This window comes from Camelus dromedarius, chromosome 3 (assembly GCF_036321535.1).
Source record: "Camelus dromedarius isolate mCamDro1 chromosome 3, mCamDro1.pat, whole genome shotgun sequence".
NCBI classification, from domain to species: domain Eukaryota; kingdom Metazoa; phylum Chordata; class Mammalia; order Artiodactyla; family Camelidae; genus Camelus; species Camelus dromedarius.
This window is the reverse complement of record NC_087438.1, coordinates 39,719,999-39,733,049: the sequence shown is the minus strand read 5'-3', so window position 1 is coordinate 39,733,049 and position 13,051 is coordinate 39,719,999. Positions and strand designations below refer to the sequence as shown.

Here is a 13,051-nt window from a genome sequence, read left to right as displayed (position 1 = left end):
CATACAAGTGATACCATGCAGTATTTCTCTTCCTTTGTCTAGCTTATTTCACCTAGCATAGTGCCCTCCAAGTTGTCACAAATAGCAGGATTTTCTTTTGTTATGACTGAAAAATATTCCTATATGTGTATCACATTTTCTTTATCCATTCATTGATGGACACTTAGGTTATTTTTAAACCTTGGTTATTGTGAATAATACTTCAATGAGCATGGGAGTACAGATATCTTTTCAAGATAATGATTTCATTTCCTTTGTGTATATTCTCTGATGTGAGATTTCTGGATCAGATAATATAGTTCATATTAAAGTTTTTTAGGAAACTCCTTGCTGTTTTCCATAGTGTCTGCACCAGTTTACATTCCCACCAGCAGTGCACAACTGATCCTTCTTCTCTACATTTTCACCAACATTTGTTATCACTTTTTTTTTTAATAACAGACTTTTTAACAAGTTTAAGGTAATATCTCATTGTGATTTTGATTTGCATTTCCATGATGATTAATGATGTCAGTGTACCTAATAGCCGTTTGTATGTCTTCTTTGGAAAAATATCTATTTAATTCCTCTGTGCATTTTTAATTGGGTTATTATTATTATTATTAGCTATTGAGTCATATGATATCTTTATATATTTTAAATATTAACCCCTTATCAGATGTATGGATTACAAATGTTTCCTCCCTTTCCATTTTTTGATGGTGTTCTTTTCTGTGCCAAAGTTTTTTAGCCTCACCTTTTGATTTTTGCTTTTGTTACTTGTGCTTTTGCTGTCATATCCAAAAAAAATCATTGTCAAAACCAATGTCAAGGAAATTTCATCTATTTTATTCTAGGAATTTTATAGTTTCAGGTTTTACTTTTTAATACATTTTGAGTTGATTTTTGTAAATGTGGTAAGATAGCGGCCCAGTTTCATTTTTTTTTTTTTTGTATGTAAATATCCTGTTTTCAAAGCAACATTTATTAAAGAGACTGTACTTTCCCCATTGAGTATCCTTGGCTTCTTTGTCAAATATTAGTTGACCATATATGCATGGCTTTATTTCTCAGTTTCCAGTTCTGTTCCATTGGTCTATGTATCTGTTTTTATGTCAGTGTCATACCATTTTGATTAGTATAGCTTTTTAATATAGTTTGAAACCATAACATGTGATGCCTTCAGCTTTATTCTTCTTTCTCAGAATTACTTTGGTTTGTTGGTATTTTGTTGAGAATTTTTATATCAAATTCATTAGGAATGTGGCTTGTAATTTTATTTTCTTATAGTGTTCTTATTTGTCTTTGGTATCAGGGTAATGCTTGCCTGGTAAAATGAGTTTGGGAGTGTTTCTTTTTCTTCAGTTTTTTGGGAGAGTTTGAGAAAGATTGGAATTAATCCCTCTTTAAATATTTGGTAGAATTCATCAGTAAAACCATATGGTACTGGGCTTTTCTTGTTTAGAAGTTTTTGATTACTAATTCAGCCTCATTATTCATATTTTTCCACTCAGATTTCTTATTTCCCCATGATTTAGTTTCGGTACATTTTATGTTTCTAGGAATTCATTTCTTCTAGGTTATACAATTTTTTGATATATAATTGTCCATGATAGTTTCTTATGATCATTTATATCTGTGGAGTCAGTTATAATATCTTCTCTTTTTATTTCTGATTTTATATATTTGAGTCTTATAACCTTTTCTCTTAGTCTAGTTAAATGTTTGTCAGTTTTGTTTGCCTTTTTAAAAAGACAACTCTTAGTTTTGTTGAAGTTTTCTGTTGTTTTTCTCATCTCTATTTCATTTATCTGTTCTGGTCTTTGTTATTTCTTCTGTTGACTTTGGGTTAATTTGTACTTTTTCTAATTCCTTGAGGTGTTAAAGTAGGTTGTTTGAAAACTTTCTTATTTCTTAATGTAGGTCTTTATTGCTATAAACTTTTCTTTTAGAACTTCTTTTGCTGCATCCCATACATTTTGGTGTGTTGTGTTTCCATTTTGTGTTTGTTTGTTTGGAGATTTTTAAAATTTTCCTTTTTATTTTTTCTTTGATTATCTTGTTGTTCAAGCATGTGTTGTTTAATTTCCACATATTTGTGAAATTTCCAGCTTTCCTCCTATTAATGATCTTTAGTTTCATACTGTTGTGGTTGGAAAAGATATGTGGTATGATTTAATCTTCTTAAGTTTGCTAAATCTTGTTTTGTGTCTTAATATATAATCTATCCTGGAGAATGTTCCATGTGTGCTTAATAAGTTTCTGTATTCTACTGCTGTTGGTTGGAATGTTTTGTATGTCTGTTGGGTTCTTTTGACCTATAGCGTTTTTCCAGTCTGCTGTTTCCTTATTGATTTTCTGTCTGGATGCTCTATTCATGGTTGAAAGTGGAATATTGAAGCCCTAGGGTGTTACTGTGCTGTTGTTTATTTCTCCCTTTGATCTGTTAGATTTGCTTAATACATTTGGATATGCCAATGTTGGTTACATATACATTTACAATTGTTATATTCTCTTGATGAATCAACCCCTTTATCATTGTATAATGACCTTTTTTTGTTTCTTGTTACAGTTTTGTCTCTTGTTACAGTTACATTCTAAGTATAGCTACTCCTGCTTTTTGGGGTTTTCTTTTGCATAGAAAAACTTTTCCTATCCTTTCACTTTTGTCCTTGAAACTGAAATGAGTCTCTTGTAGGCAGCATATAGTTAAGTCTTGCTTTTTATCTATTCAGCTATTTTGTGTCTTTTGATTAGAGAACTTAATCCATTTACATTTAAAGTAATTATTGATAAGCAGGGATTTACTAGTGCTTTTATTAATAGTTTCCTGGTTGTTTTATAGTTTTCTGTCTCTTTCTTCCTCTCTTGCTATCTTCCTTTGTGAATTATTGATTTGTTGTAGTTGTATGTTTGATTCCATTCTCATTTACTTTTGTGTATCTACTGTAGATCACTGCTTTGTGCTTTAATGAGGCTTACATGAAACAAGTTATAGATATAAGAGCCTGTTTTAAATTGATAACAACTGAACTTTGATTGCATATAAAAACTCAAAACTTTTACTCCCCCCACCTGCATTTATGTTTTTGATGTCACAGTTTACCTCATTTTTATTCTGTATATCCATCAACAAATTATTCTAGTGATACTTATTTTTAATACCTATGTCCTTAAATCTTTATATTAGAGTTAAATAATTAATACAGCACTATATTGCATTATTAAAGTTTCTGAATTTGACTATACAGTTAACTTTCAAACCACAGATTTGAACTGCATGGGTCCATTTATACATAGATATATTTTGATAATAAATACCACAGTACTATTGATCCATGGTTGGTTGAATCTGCAGATGCGGAGGAACGTCAGATAAGGAGGGCTGATTATAGGTTGTATGTGGATTAACTACCCCCTGACATTGTTCAAGGGTCAGCTGTACTTATTTTTATCATTGTGTTTTGTATTTTCATATATTGCTTTGTTACTTATTAGTATCTTTTAATTTCAGCTTGAAGAACTCCTGTCAGCATTTCTTGTAAGCCAGATCCAGCAGTGATGAACAACCTCAGCTTTTGTTTGTTTGGGTAAGTTTTTTTTTTTATCTCTTTTTCATTTCTGAAGAACAGCTTTGCTGGGTAAAGTATTATTGGTTGGCAGTTTTATCTTTCAGCAATTTGAACATATTATCTCACTTTTTCCTAGCCTGCTGAGAAATCTGCTGATAGCCTTATAGGAATTCCCTTGTACGTGAGAGTATATTTTTTTCTCCTTGCTGCTTAGAAGTTTTTTTCTTTGTTTTTGATTTTTAGGCAATTTTATTATGTGTCTTAAAGAGAATTGTTTTGAATTGAAATTTTGGGGAGACTTATGAGCTTGATGTCTAAATTGCTTACCAGTTTTGAGAAATTTCTCAGTTGTTGTTTCTTTAAATAAGAGCTTTGTGGCTTTTTGAACCTGAACCTTCTATCAGGAAGCTGAAGGAAAACAGCATTTTATTTTTCTTTAGAGATTGCGTGCTAATTTAATTTTTAAATCTTTGTCTATACTTGGAAATAAGACACAATTCTGTGTGTAATATTAAAATCTGAATTCAAAAATAGTTTCCATTTTTCCTTTCCTTTTTTGAAGTAAGAGTACCTTAAAAGAGTAAGAGAGAGCCCTAAAAGTTCAGTGGTGACTTTTGAAATGTAGCAGAATTGTATTGTGTTTGAATTCACTGTAATATATTCCAAATGTCTCATCTATTTATTACATTTTTCTTACCATAATAGAAGATACAAGTGGAGAATGAGAATTTCCTTTATGTCTTTGAATTGCAAAGGTCACACAGGTAGAAAACAAAGGGTCAGATAATATGTACAAATCAGCCTTACTGTTATATACATTAATAACAACAAAAAAACATATTGAGTTGCATTTGTTAAAGAAATGACACCATTCAACAAATTGTTCTTGACAGAAGGAAAAATGATATGGGAGTTAAAAATGATATAAAAAACACTGGAAGATATTGAAGGGTTGGAGTGGGAGGAAAAATGGTGGAGATTAGTGAATGTCTATTTGAGTGTGCAACTGCATTTTCAAAACAGTGATCTAATTATATATCCAGCTATAGTAATTGTTGTTCCATAGTTATGATTTAATTTAAATATTCTCTTAATTCTCTGTGTGTAATTTTCAGTTGTGCATTTTTTTCAAAATAAAATTCCAGAGGAATACATTTATTTAAAATTACTTTAGGAATGTGTTTATACCCAACTTTGAAACTAGTAGAAAGATTTTTTTTTTCCTCTTCTAAATGGTTATGAAGGTAGATAACTTCACTGATCTTTTGGGTACATACATTTATGTTAGTTGAATGGTAGGCAGTTAGTCATAAACAGGAGATATTAAAAAAAAACACATTTGATGAAAATGAATTTTCTGAACCCGATGAGTTAATTGCGATTTTGCCCGTACTCTGCTTTTATTTTACTAATAGATGTTTATTGATTTGAAGACAAATAAAAAGAGTTGCCAGACTACATATAAACCATGGCCAAATAAAGAATTTATAGTTTTTACTCAAGTAGAGGAATTATCTGGAATGCAGGTACAAAAACAATTTGCTGCTCTGGGAATACATAATTTTGAATATACATTGAACTACCTGAAAATCCTACTCTAGGGCTGAATGCACTAGCAGTGTGTTAATCACATCCATAAAAATGAATCATTTACAATTGGAGTGGGTTTCACACTTGAAACATCTCAAAGTGTTTTCTTCTTTGGGTATGCAAAAGTAAACATGCATATATTGTGCTAAAATTTCCACAATAAAACATTATAGGCATTTCTTGTATAAATGCCTTGGAATAAAAATTCTCTCATAAATAAAAATGCTTTGGCTTATAAGAAGGCGAACCTACTGACCTTTGATTATAGAGTAATACCAGAAATTTTATTATGAAGTGTATTTCAGTAATTGGAACCCTGTTTTTATTATGCAGTTAGAGGTACAGTCTCATGGAAAGTAATTTCCCCAGGAGATTGAGTAGTTAATAACATCATTTCAGTGATGAAGTTGAGACATTGTCCAGATTTATAATGTATTTGAACACTGTAATATGCTTCTAGACATATTAATTTCCATCTAACTGCTTTTTTGTTTCACATTTTAAGTTCCATAATACTTTTTCTCATCTATGTTAACTAGTTGTATTCATAGTGAATCTTAGAAAACTTTCTAATGATTCTTATTTCTCCATACTTGTAGTTTTCATTACTTTATTTTTTTAAATTTTAGTTTAGTTTATTTTTTATTGAAGTATTGTTGATTTACAATATTATATTATTTTCAGATGTTCAGCATAGTGATTCAGTATTTTTGCAGATTATACTCCATTATAAGTTATTGTAAGATAATGGTTATAATTCCCTGTGCTACATGATATATCCTTGTTGCTTATCTATTTTATACCTAGCAGTCTTTTAATTCCATGTCCCTGATTTGTCCCTCCCCACTTTCTCTCCCTTTTGGTAACCACAAGTTTGTTTTCTATCTCTCTGAGTCTGTTTCTTTTTTGCATATACATTTGCAAATGTATTATTTTTTAGATTTCACATAAAAATGATATACAGTATTTGTCTTTCTCTGTTTGATTTATTTCACTAAGATTAATATTCTCTAGGTCAACCCCCATTACTGTTAATGGCAGAATTTCATTCTTTTTATGGCTGAGTATTATTCCAGTGTGTGTGCGTGTGTGTGATATCTTCTTTATCCATTCCTCTGTTGGTGGGCACTTGGGTTGCTTGGGTTGCTTGGGTTCTGTGTCTTGGCTATGGTAAATAGTGCTGCTATGAACATTAGGGTACATGTATCTTTTTGAATTAGTGTTTTTTCCCTAGATGAATACCCAGGAGTGTAATTGGCTGGATCACATAGTAGTTCTTTTTTGTTTTTTTGAAGAATCTCTATACTTCTTTCCATAGTGGCTGCACTAATTTACATTCCCACCAGCAGTGTATGAGGGTTTCCTTTTATCCACATCCTGACTAACATTTATTGGAAGACCTTCTGATGATAGCCATTCTGATAGATGTGAGGTGATATCTCACTTTTGTTTTGATTTTCAGTTTTCTAATAATTAGTGATGTTGAGCATCTTTTCATGTGCCTGTAGCCATCTATGTGTCTTCTTTGGAAAAATGTATATTCAGCTCCTTTGTCCATTTTTGATTGGGTTGTTGGGTTTGTTTTTTTTTTTTTGAGTCATGTGAGCTGTTTGTGTATTTTGAATATTAATTCACTGTTGGTCACATAATTTACAAATGTTTTCTCCCATTCCATAGGTAGTCTTTTGATTTTGTTTTTGTTTGTTTTTTCATTTTTTGACTGAGGTATAGTCAGTTTACAATGTTGTGTCAATTTCTGGTGTACAGCACAATTCTTCTGTCATACATTAATATACATATATTCATTTTCATATTCTTTTTCACCATGAGCTGCTACAAGATATTGAATACATTTCCCTGTGCTATACAGTATAAACTTGTTTATCTATTTTATATATACCAGTCAGTATCTGCAAATCTCGAACTCCCAGTTTATCCCTTCCCACCCCAATCCCCCTGGCAACCACAAGTCTGTATGCTATCTCTGTGAGTCTGTTTCTGTTTTATATATAAGTTCATTTGTCTTTTTATTTTTTAGATTCCATATATGAGTAATATCATATGGTATTTTTCTTTCTCTTTCTGACTTACTTCATTTAGAATGACATTCTCCAGGGACATCCATGTTGCTGCAAATGGCATTATGTTATCATTTTTTTATGGCTGAGTAGTATTCTATTGTATAAATATACCACAACTTCTTTATACAATCATCTGTTGATGGACATTTAGGTTGTTTCCACATCTTGGCTATTGTAAATAGTGCTGTTATGAACATTACAGTGCAAGTATCTTTTTGAACTAGGGTTCCCTCTAGATACATGGCCATGATTGGGATGGCTGGGTCATAATCTTCACCTCAGCATGCTTTTATGTCTTAGGAATTGACAAATATTCTAAAACTTGTATGTAAAAACAAAGAATCTAGAGTAGTCAAAATAATCTCGAGAAAGAACACTTCTACCTGACCCTAGGCTTCCTATAAAAATTCAGTACTTAAGGCATTAAATTTTTTGCCTAAGAATAGACAAATGAAGAGAATGGAATAGAGTCAAGAAATAGGCTCATGTTTACACAGTAAATGATTTTTTTCAACACACCAGAGCAATTAAATGAGGGAATGGAGGGTCTTACAACAAATGGTGTTGAAACAATGTAATATCCATATGGAAAAAAATAAATCTCCTTCTTCATGTCATAAACAAAAATTAATTCATGGTGAATCACAGACCTAAAGTAAAAGCTAAAACTCTTACTGTTAGAAGAAAATATAGGATAATGTTTTCAAGTTGGTGGTTATTGTGAACTGAATGTTTTTTGTTCCCCCAAAATTCATATATTAAAATCTAACCCCCAATGTGATGATATTAGGAGATTGGGCCTTTGGGAAGCACAAGGGTGGAGCTCTCAGAAGTAGGATTAGTGTCCTTCTAAGGGACTGAAGAGACCAGAATTCTCCCTTTCTGCCATGTGAGGACATAGCAAGAAATGGCTGCATATGAAACAGGAAGTAGACTCTTACCAGACACTGACTCTTCTGATACCTTGATCATGGACTTCCCAGCTTACAGAACTGTGAAAAATACATTTGTGTTGTTTATAAGCCACCAGTGTATGACATTTTTTTTATGGCAGCCTGAACTAAGGCAGTAGTTGACCAGTATTTCTTTACAAGAAGTAGAAAATAATATCCATAAAAATTGATAAATTAGACTGCTTATCTGAAGACATGATTAAGTAAACGAGTAAGCAAGCCAGTAACAGGATGACAATATTTGTAAAACTTATCTGATAAAGGACTGGATGAGTATCATATAAAGAACTTCTGTACTCAATAAGAAAAAGACAAAAAACTTAATAAACATGGACAAAGTACTTCAATGGTCACTTTACAAAAATACATGTATGAATGGCCAGTGAACACAATAAAGAGTGTAAAATATTTTCAGTCTTCAGGGAAATGCATTTACAACCTCAGTGAGATACTACTACACAGCCGCTAGAATGGCCAACTTTAAAACTATTGACAGCACCAGATATTGGTGAGAATTTGAGCTGCTGAACTTTCATACATTGCTGATAGGAATATTAAATGTTACAAATACTTTGGAAAAGGGTTTTGCAGTTAAAAAAATGAAGTTACATACACCTACCCTTTGACCTAGTAATTCTGCTCTGGTTATTTAGAGAAGAAATACAAACTTACATATACTTGAAGACTTGTTTAGAATGTTCATAGTGTTTTTATTCACAGTAGTCCCCAAAATGGAAACAACTCACATATTTATCAACAGGAGAATGAATAAACAAATGTTTGTATAGTTATACAATGGAATACTGCTCATCAATAAAAATGAGTGAACTGCCGATTCATGCAACAATTGGATGACTCTCACAGACATAATGCTGAGCAAAAGAACAAAAATAAAAAGACTACACCATATATAATGCCATTTATAGAAAGTTCTAGAAGAAAAATAATGCAAGATTAAAAGAAAAAAGAATGATGATTGCCTCTATGAAAGAAGATTGACTAGAAAGAGACATGAGAGAACTTTCCAGGGAGACTGAAATATTTTCTATCATTGTGAGGGTATGGGTTGCATGGGTGTATCTATTTGTCAAAATTGTACTATTAAGATTTATGCATTTTCCTGAATTAAATTTATCTGAACATTTAAAAATGCCAATAACAACAGTTGCATTAAAAAAAAACACTTCTCATTTTATACAGTATACTCTAGTTTGCTTTGTTTCAGATTTTCCTGGTAAGTATATTTAAGTGAATAAATTTCAGCTTTTAAGAACTTGGATTAACTTTTAAATAACGATGAAAATGTTGTGACAGCATTTGAAAGTTCCCATTAGCATAAGAACCAAAATTATGTAATATTTTTAATATTCAGTGTGTATTAATGTGCCTGTTATTTACTTGTAGATCAGTTTCTTTTTTATCAAGTGGAGACAGCCGTCTGGCTCTGCATTTACCTTTCAAATGTTTAAAACAGGTTGTTCAGGGTGAATGTAAAAATAAGGAAATGCAGGTGGCATCAAAATGAAAAATAACTAGTAGATATGATAAGATAAAACTGTGCAGACTACAATGTTTTTAACAACTAAGGTTTCAGGGGAGAAAATATTTGAATGGCCAAAAAAAAAAAAAAACTTTCTCTTGATCCATTTTAATAGTGTTACTCATAGTTATATTTCCAAAGTTGGAAATTGCCATAGAAAGGAGGTAGAATCAAGTATCACTTAATTAAAGTCATATTTTAAAATCTTAATAATCCAAAAAGTTGACATCATTAATTTTCTCCTTTATCTTGGAGAATTCTTCTTTTATTATCTTGTATTTGGGTTTAATTGTTATTACCTTTTACAAAGCATCCCACAAACATATTGTCATACAAATGCATAATAAAAATGGGTGTGGGTATTCCATTTCTGTCAGCTTAAAACCTCAGGAAAAAGTGTTTTTTTTTTTTTAACATTTTTTATTGATTTATAATCATTTTACAATGTTGTCTCAAATTCCAGTGTTCAGCACAATTTTTCAGTTATTCATGGACATATACACACTCATTGTCACATTTTTTTCTCTGTGAGTTATAACATTTTGTGTATATTTCCCTGTGCTATACAGTGTAGTCTATTCTACAATTTTGAAATCCCAGTCTATCCCTTCCCACCCTCCACCCCCCTGGTAACCACAAGTCTGTATTCTCTGTCTTTGAGTCTATTTCTGTCTTTTATTTACGCTTTGTTTTTGTTTGTTTGTTTGTTTTTGTTTTTTAGATTCCACATATGAGCGATCTCATATGGTATTTTACTTTCTCTTTCTGGCTTACTTCACTTAGAATGACATCCTCCAGGAGCATCCATGTTGCTGCAAATGGCATTATGTTGTCAGTTTTTATGGCTGAGTAGTATTCCATTGTATAAATATACCACCTCTTCTTTATCCAGTCACCTGTTGATGGACATTTAGGCTGTTTCCATGTTTTGGCTATGGTAAATAGTGCTGCTATGAACATTGGGGTGCAGGTGTCATCCTGAAGTAGATTTCCTTCTGGATACAAGCCCAGGAGTGGGATTCCTGGGTCATATGGTAAGTCTATTCCTAGTCTTTTGAGGAATCTCCACACTGTTTTCCATAGTGGCTGCACCAAACTGCATTCCCACCAGCAGTGTAGGAGGGTACCCCTTTCTCCACAGCCTCTCCAGCATTTGTCATTTGTGGATTTTTGAATGACGGCCATTCTGACTGGTGTGAGGTGATACCTCATTGTAGTTTTGATTTGCATTTCTCTGATAATTAGTGATATTGAGCATTTTTTCATGTGCCTTTTGATCATTTGTATGTCTTCCTTGGAGAATTGCTTGTTTAGGTCTTCTGCCCATTTTTGGATTGGGTTGTTTGTTTTTTTCTTATTGAGTCGTATGAGCTGCTTATATACTCTGGAGATCAAGCCTTTGTCGGTTTCACTTGCAAAAATTTTCTCCCATTCCGTGGGTTTTCTTCTTGTTTTATTTCTGGTTTCCTTTGCTGTGCAGAAGCTTGTAAGTTTCATTAGGTCCCATTTGTTTATTCTTGCTTTTATTTCTTCTAGGAGAAAATTTCTGAGATGTATGTCAGATAATGTTTTGCCTATGTTTTCCTCTAGGAGGTTTATTGTATCTTGTCTTATGTTTAAGTCTTTAATCCATTTTGAGTTGATTTTTGTATATGGTGTAAGGGAGTGTTCTAGCTTCATTGTTTTACATGCTGCTGTCCAGTTTTCCCAACACCATTTGCTGAAGAGACTGTCTATTCCATTGTATATTCTTGCCTCCTTTGTCAAAGATGAGTTGACCAAAAGTTTGTGGGTTCATTTCTGGGCTCTCTATTCTGTTCCATTGGTCTATATGTCTGTTTTGGTACCAATACCATGCTGTCTTGATGACTGTAGCTCTATAGTATTGTCTGAAGTCTGGGAGAGTTATTCCTCCAGCCTCTTTCTTTCTCCTCAGTAATGCTTTGGCAATTCTAGGTCTTTGATGGTTCCATATGAATTTTATTATGCTTTTTTCTAGTTCTTTGAAATATGTCCTGGGTAATTGGATAGGGATTGCATTAAATCTGTAGATTGCCTTGGGCAGTGTGACCATTTTAACAATATTGATTCTTCCAATCCAAGAGCATGGAATATCTTTCCACTTTTTAAAGTCCTCTTTAATTTCCTTCATCAATGGTTTATAGTTTTCTGTGTATAATTCTTTCACCTCCTTGGTTAGATTTATTCCCAGATATTTTATTACTTTGGGTGCTATTTTAAAGGGGATTGTTTCTTTACTTTCTTCTTCTGTTGATTTATCATTAGTGTAAAGAAATGCAACTGATTTTTGAACGTTAATTTTGTAACCTGCTACCTTGCTGAATTCTTCAACCAGCTCTAGTAGCTTTTGTGTGGACCTTTTAGGGTTTTCTATATATAGTAGCATGTCATCAGCATATAATGACACTTTTACCTCTTCTTTTCCAATTTGGATCCCTTTTATTTCTTTCTCTTGCCTGACTGCTGTGGCTAGGACTTCCAGGACTATGTTGAATAGGAGTGGTGATAGTGGGCATCCTTGTCTTGTCCCAGATTTTAGTGGGAAGCTTTTGAGTTTTTCACCGTTGAGTACTATGCTGGCTGTAGGTTTGTCATATATAGCTTTTATTATGTTGAGATATGTTCCCTCTATATTCACTTTGGCGAGAGTTTTTATCATAAATGGGCGTTGAATTTTATCAAATGCTTTTTCTGCATCGATTGAGATGATCATGTGGTTTTTGTCCTTTCTCTTGTTGATGTGATGTATTACACTGATTGATTTGCATATGTTGAACCAGCCTTGTGTCCCTGGGATGAACCCCACTTGGTCATGATGTATAATCTTTTTTATGTGTTGTTGGATTCTATTTGCTAAAATTTTGGTGAGGATTTTGGCGTCTATGTTCATCAGTGATATTGGCCTATAATTCTCTTTTTTTGTAGTGTCTTTGCCTGGTTTTGGTATCAGGGTGATGGTGGCTTCATAGAATGAGTTTGGGAGTATTCCCTCCTTTTCAATCATCTGGAAGAGTTTGAGAAGGACTGGTATGAGTTCTTCTTTGTACGTTTGGTAGAATTCCCTGGTGAAGCCGTCCGGTCCTGGACTTTTATTTGTAGGGAGGTTTTTAATTGCTATTTCTATTTCCTTTCTAGTGATCGGATTGTTCAAGTTTTCAGATTCTTATTGATTCAGTTTTGGTGGACAGTATGTTTCCAGAAACTTGTCCATCTCCTCTAGGTTATCCAGTTTGGTTCCATATAGTTTTTCATAATATTCTCGTATGATATTCTGTATTTCTATTTTGTTTGTTGTAATTTCTCCATTTTCCTTTC

The 13,051-nt window shown here is 32.6% G+C and overlaps 1 protein-coding gene across 1 annotated transcript in view; it reads left to right on the top strand.

Moving 5' to 3' along the window:
- PDE4D (phosphodiesterase 4D) overlaps nt 1-13,051 on the top strand; it is a 1,287,753-nt gene that overhangs the window by 134,841 nt on the left and 1,139,861 nt on the right. Inside the window, exon 2 of the mRNA XM_010974890.3 lies at nt 3,494-3,569. The gene's annotated coding sequence lies outside the window, so the exon portion shown is untranslated. The remainder of the gene's footprint in view (nt 1-3,493; nt 3,570-13,051) is intronic.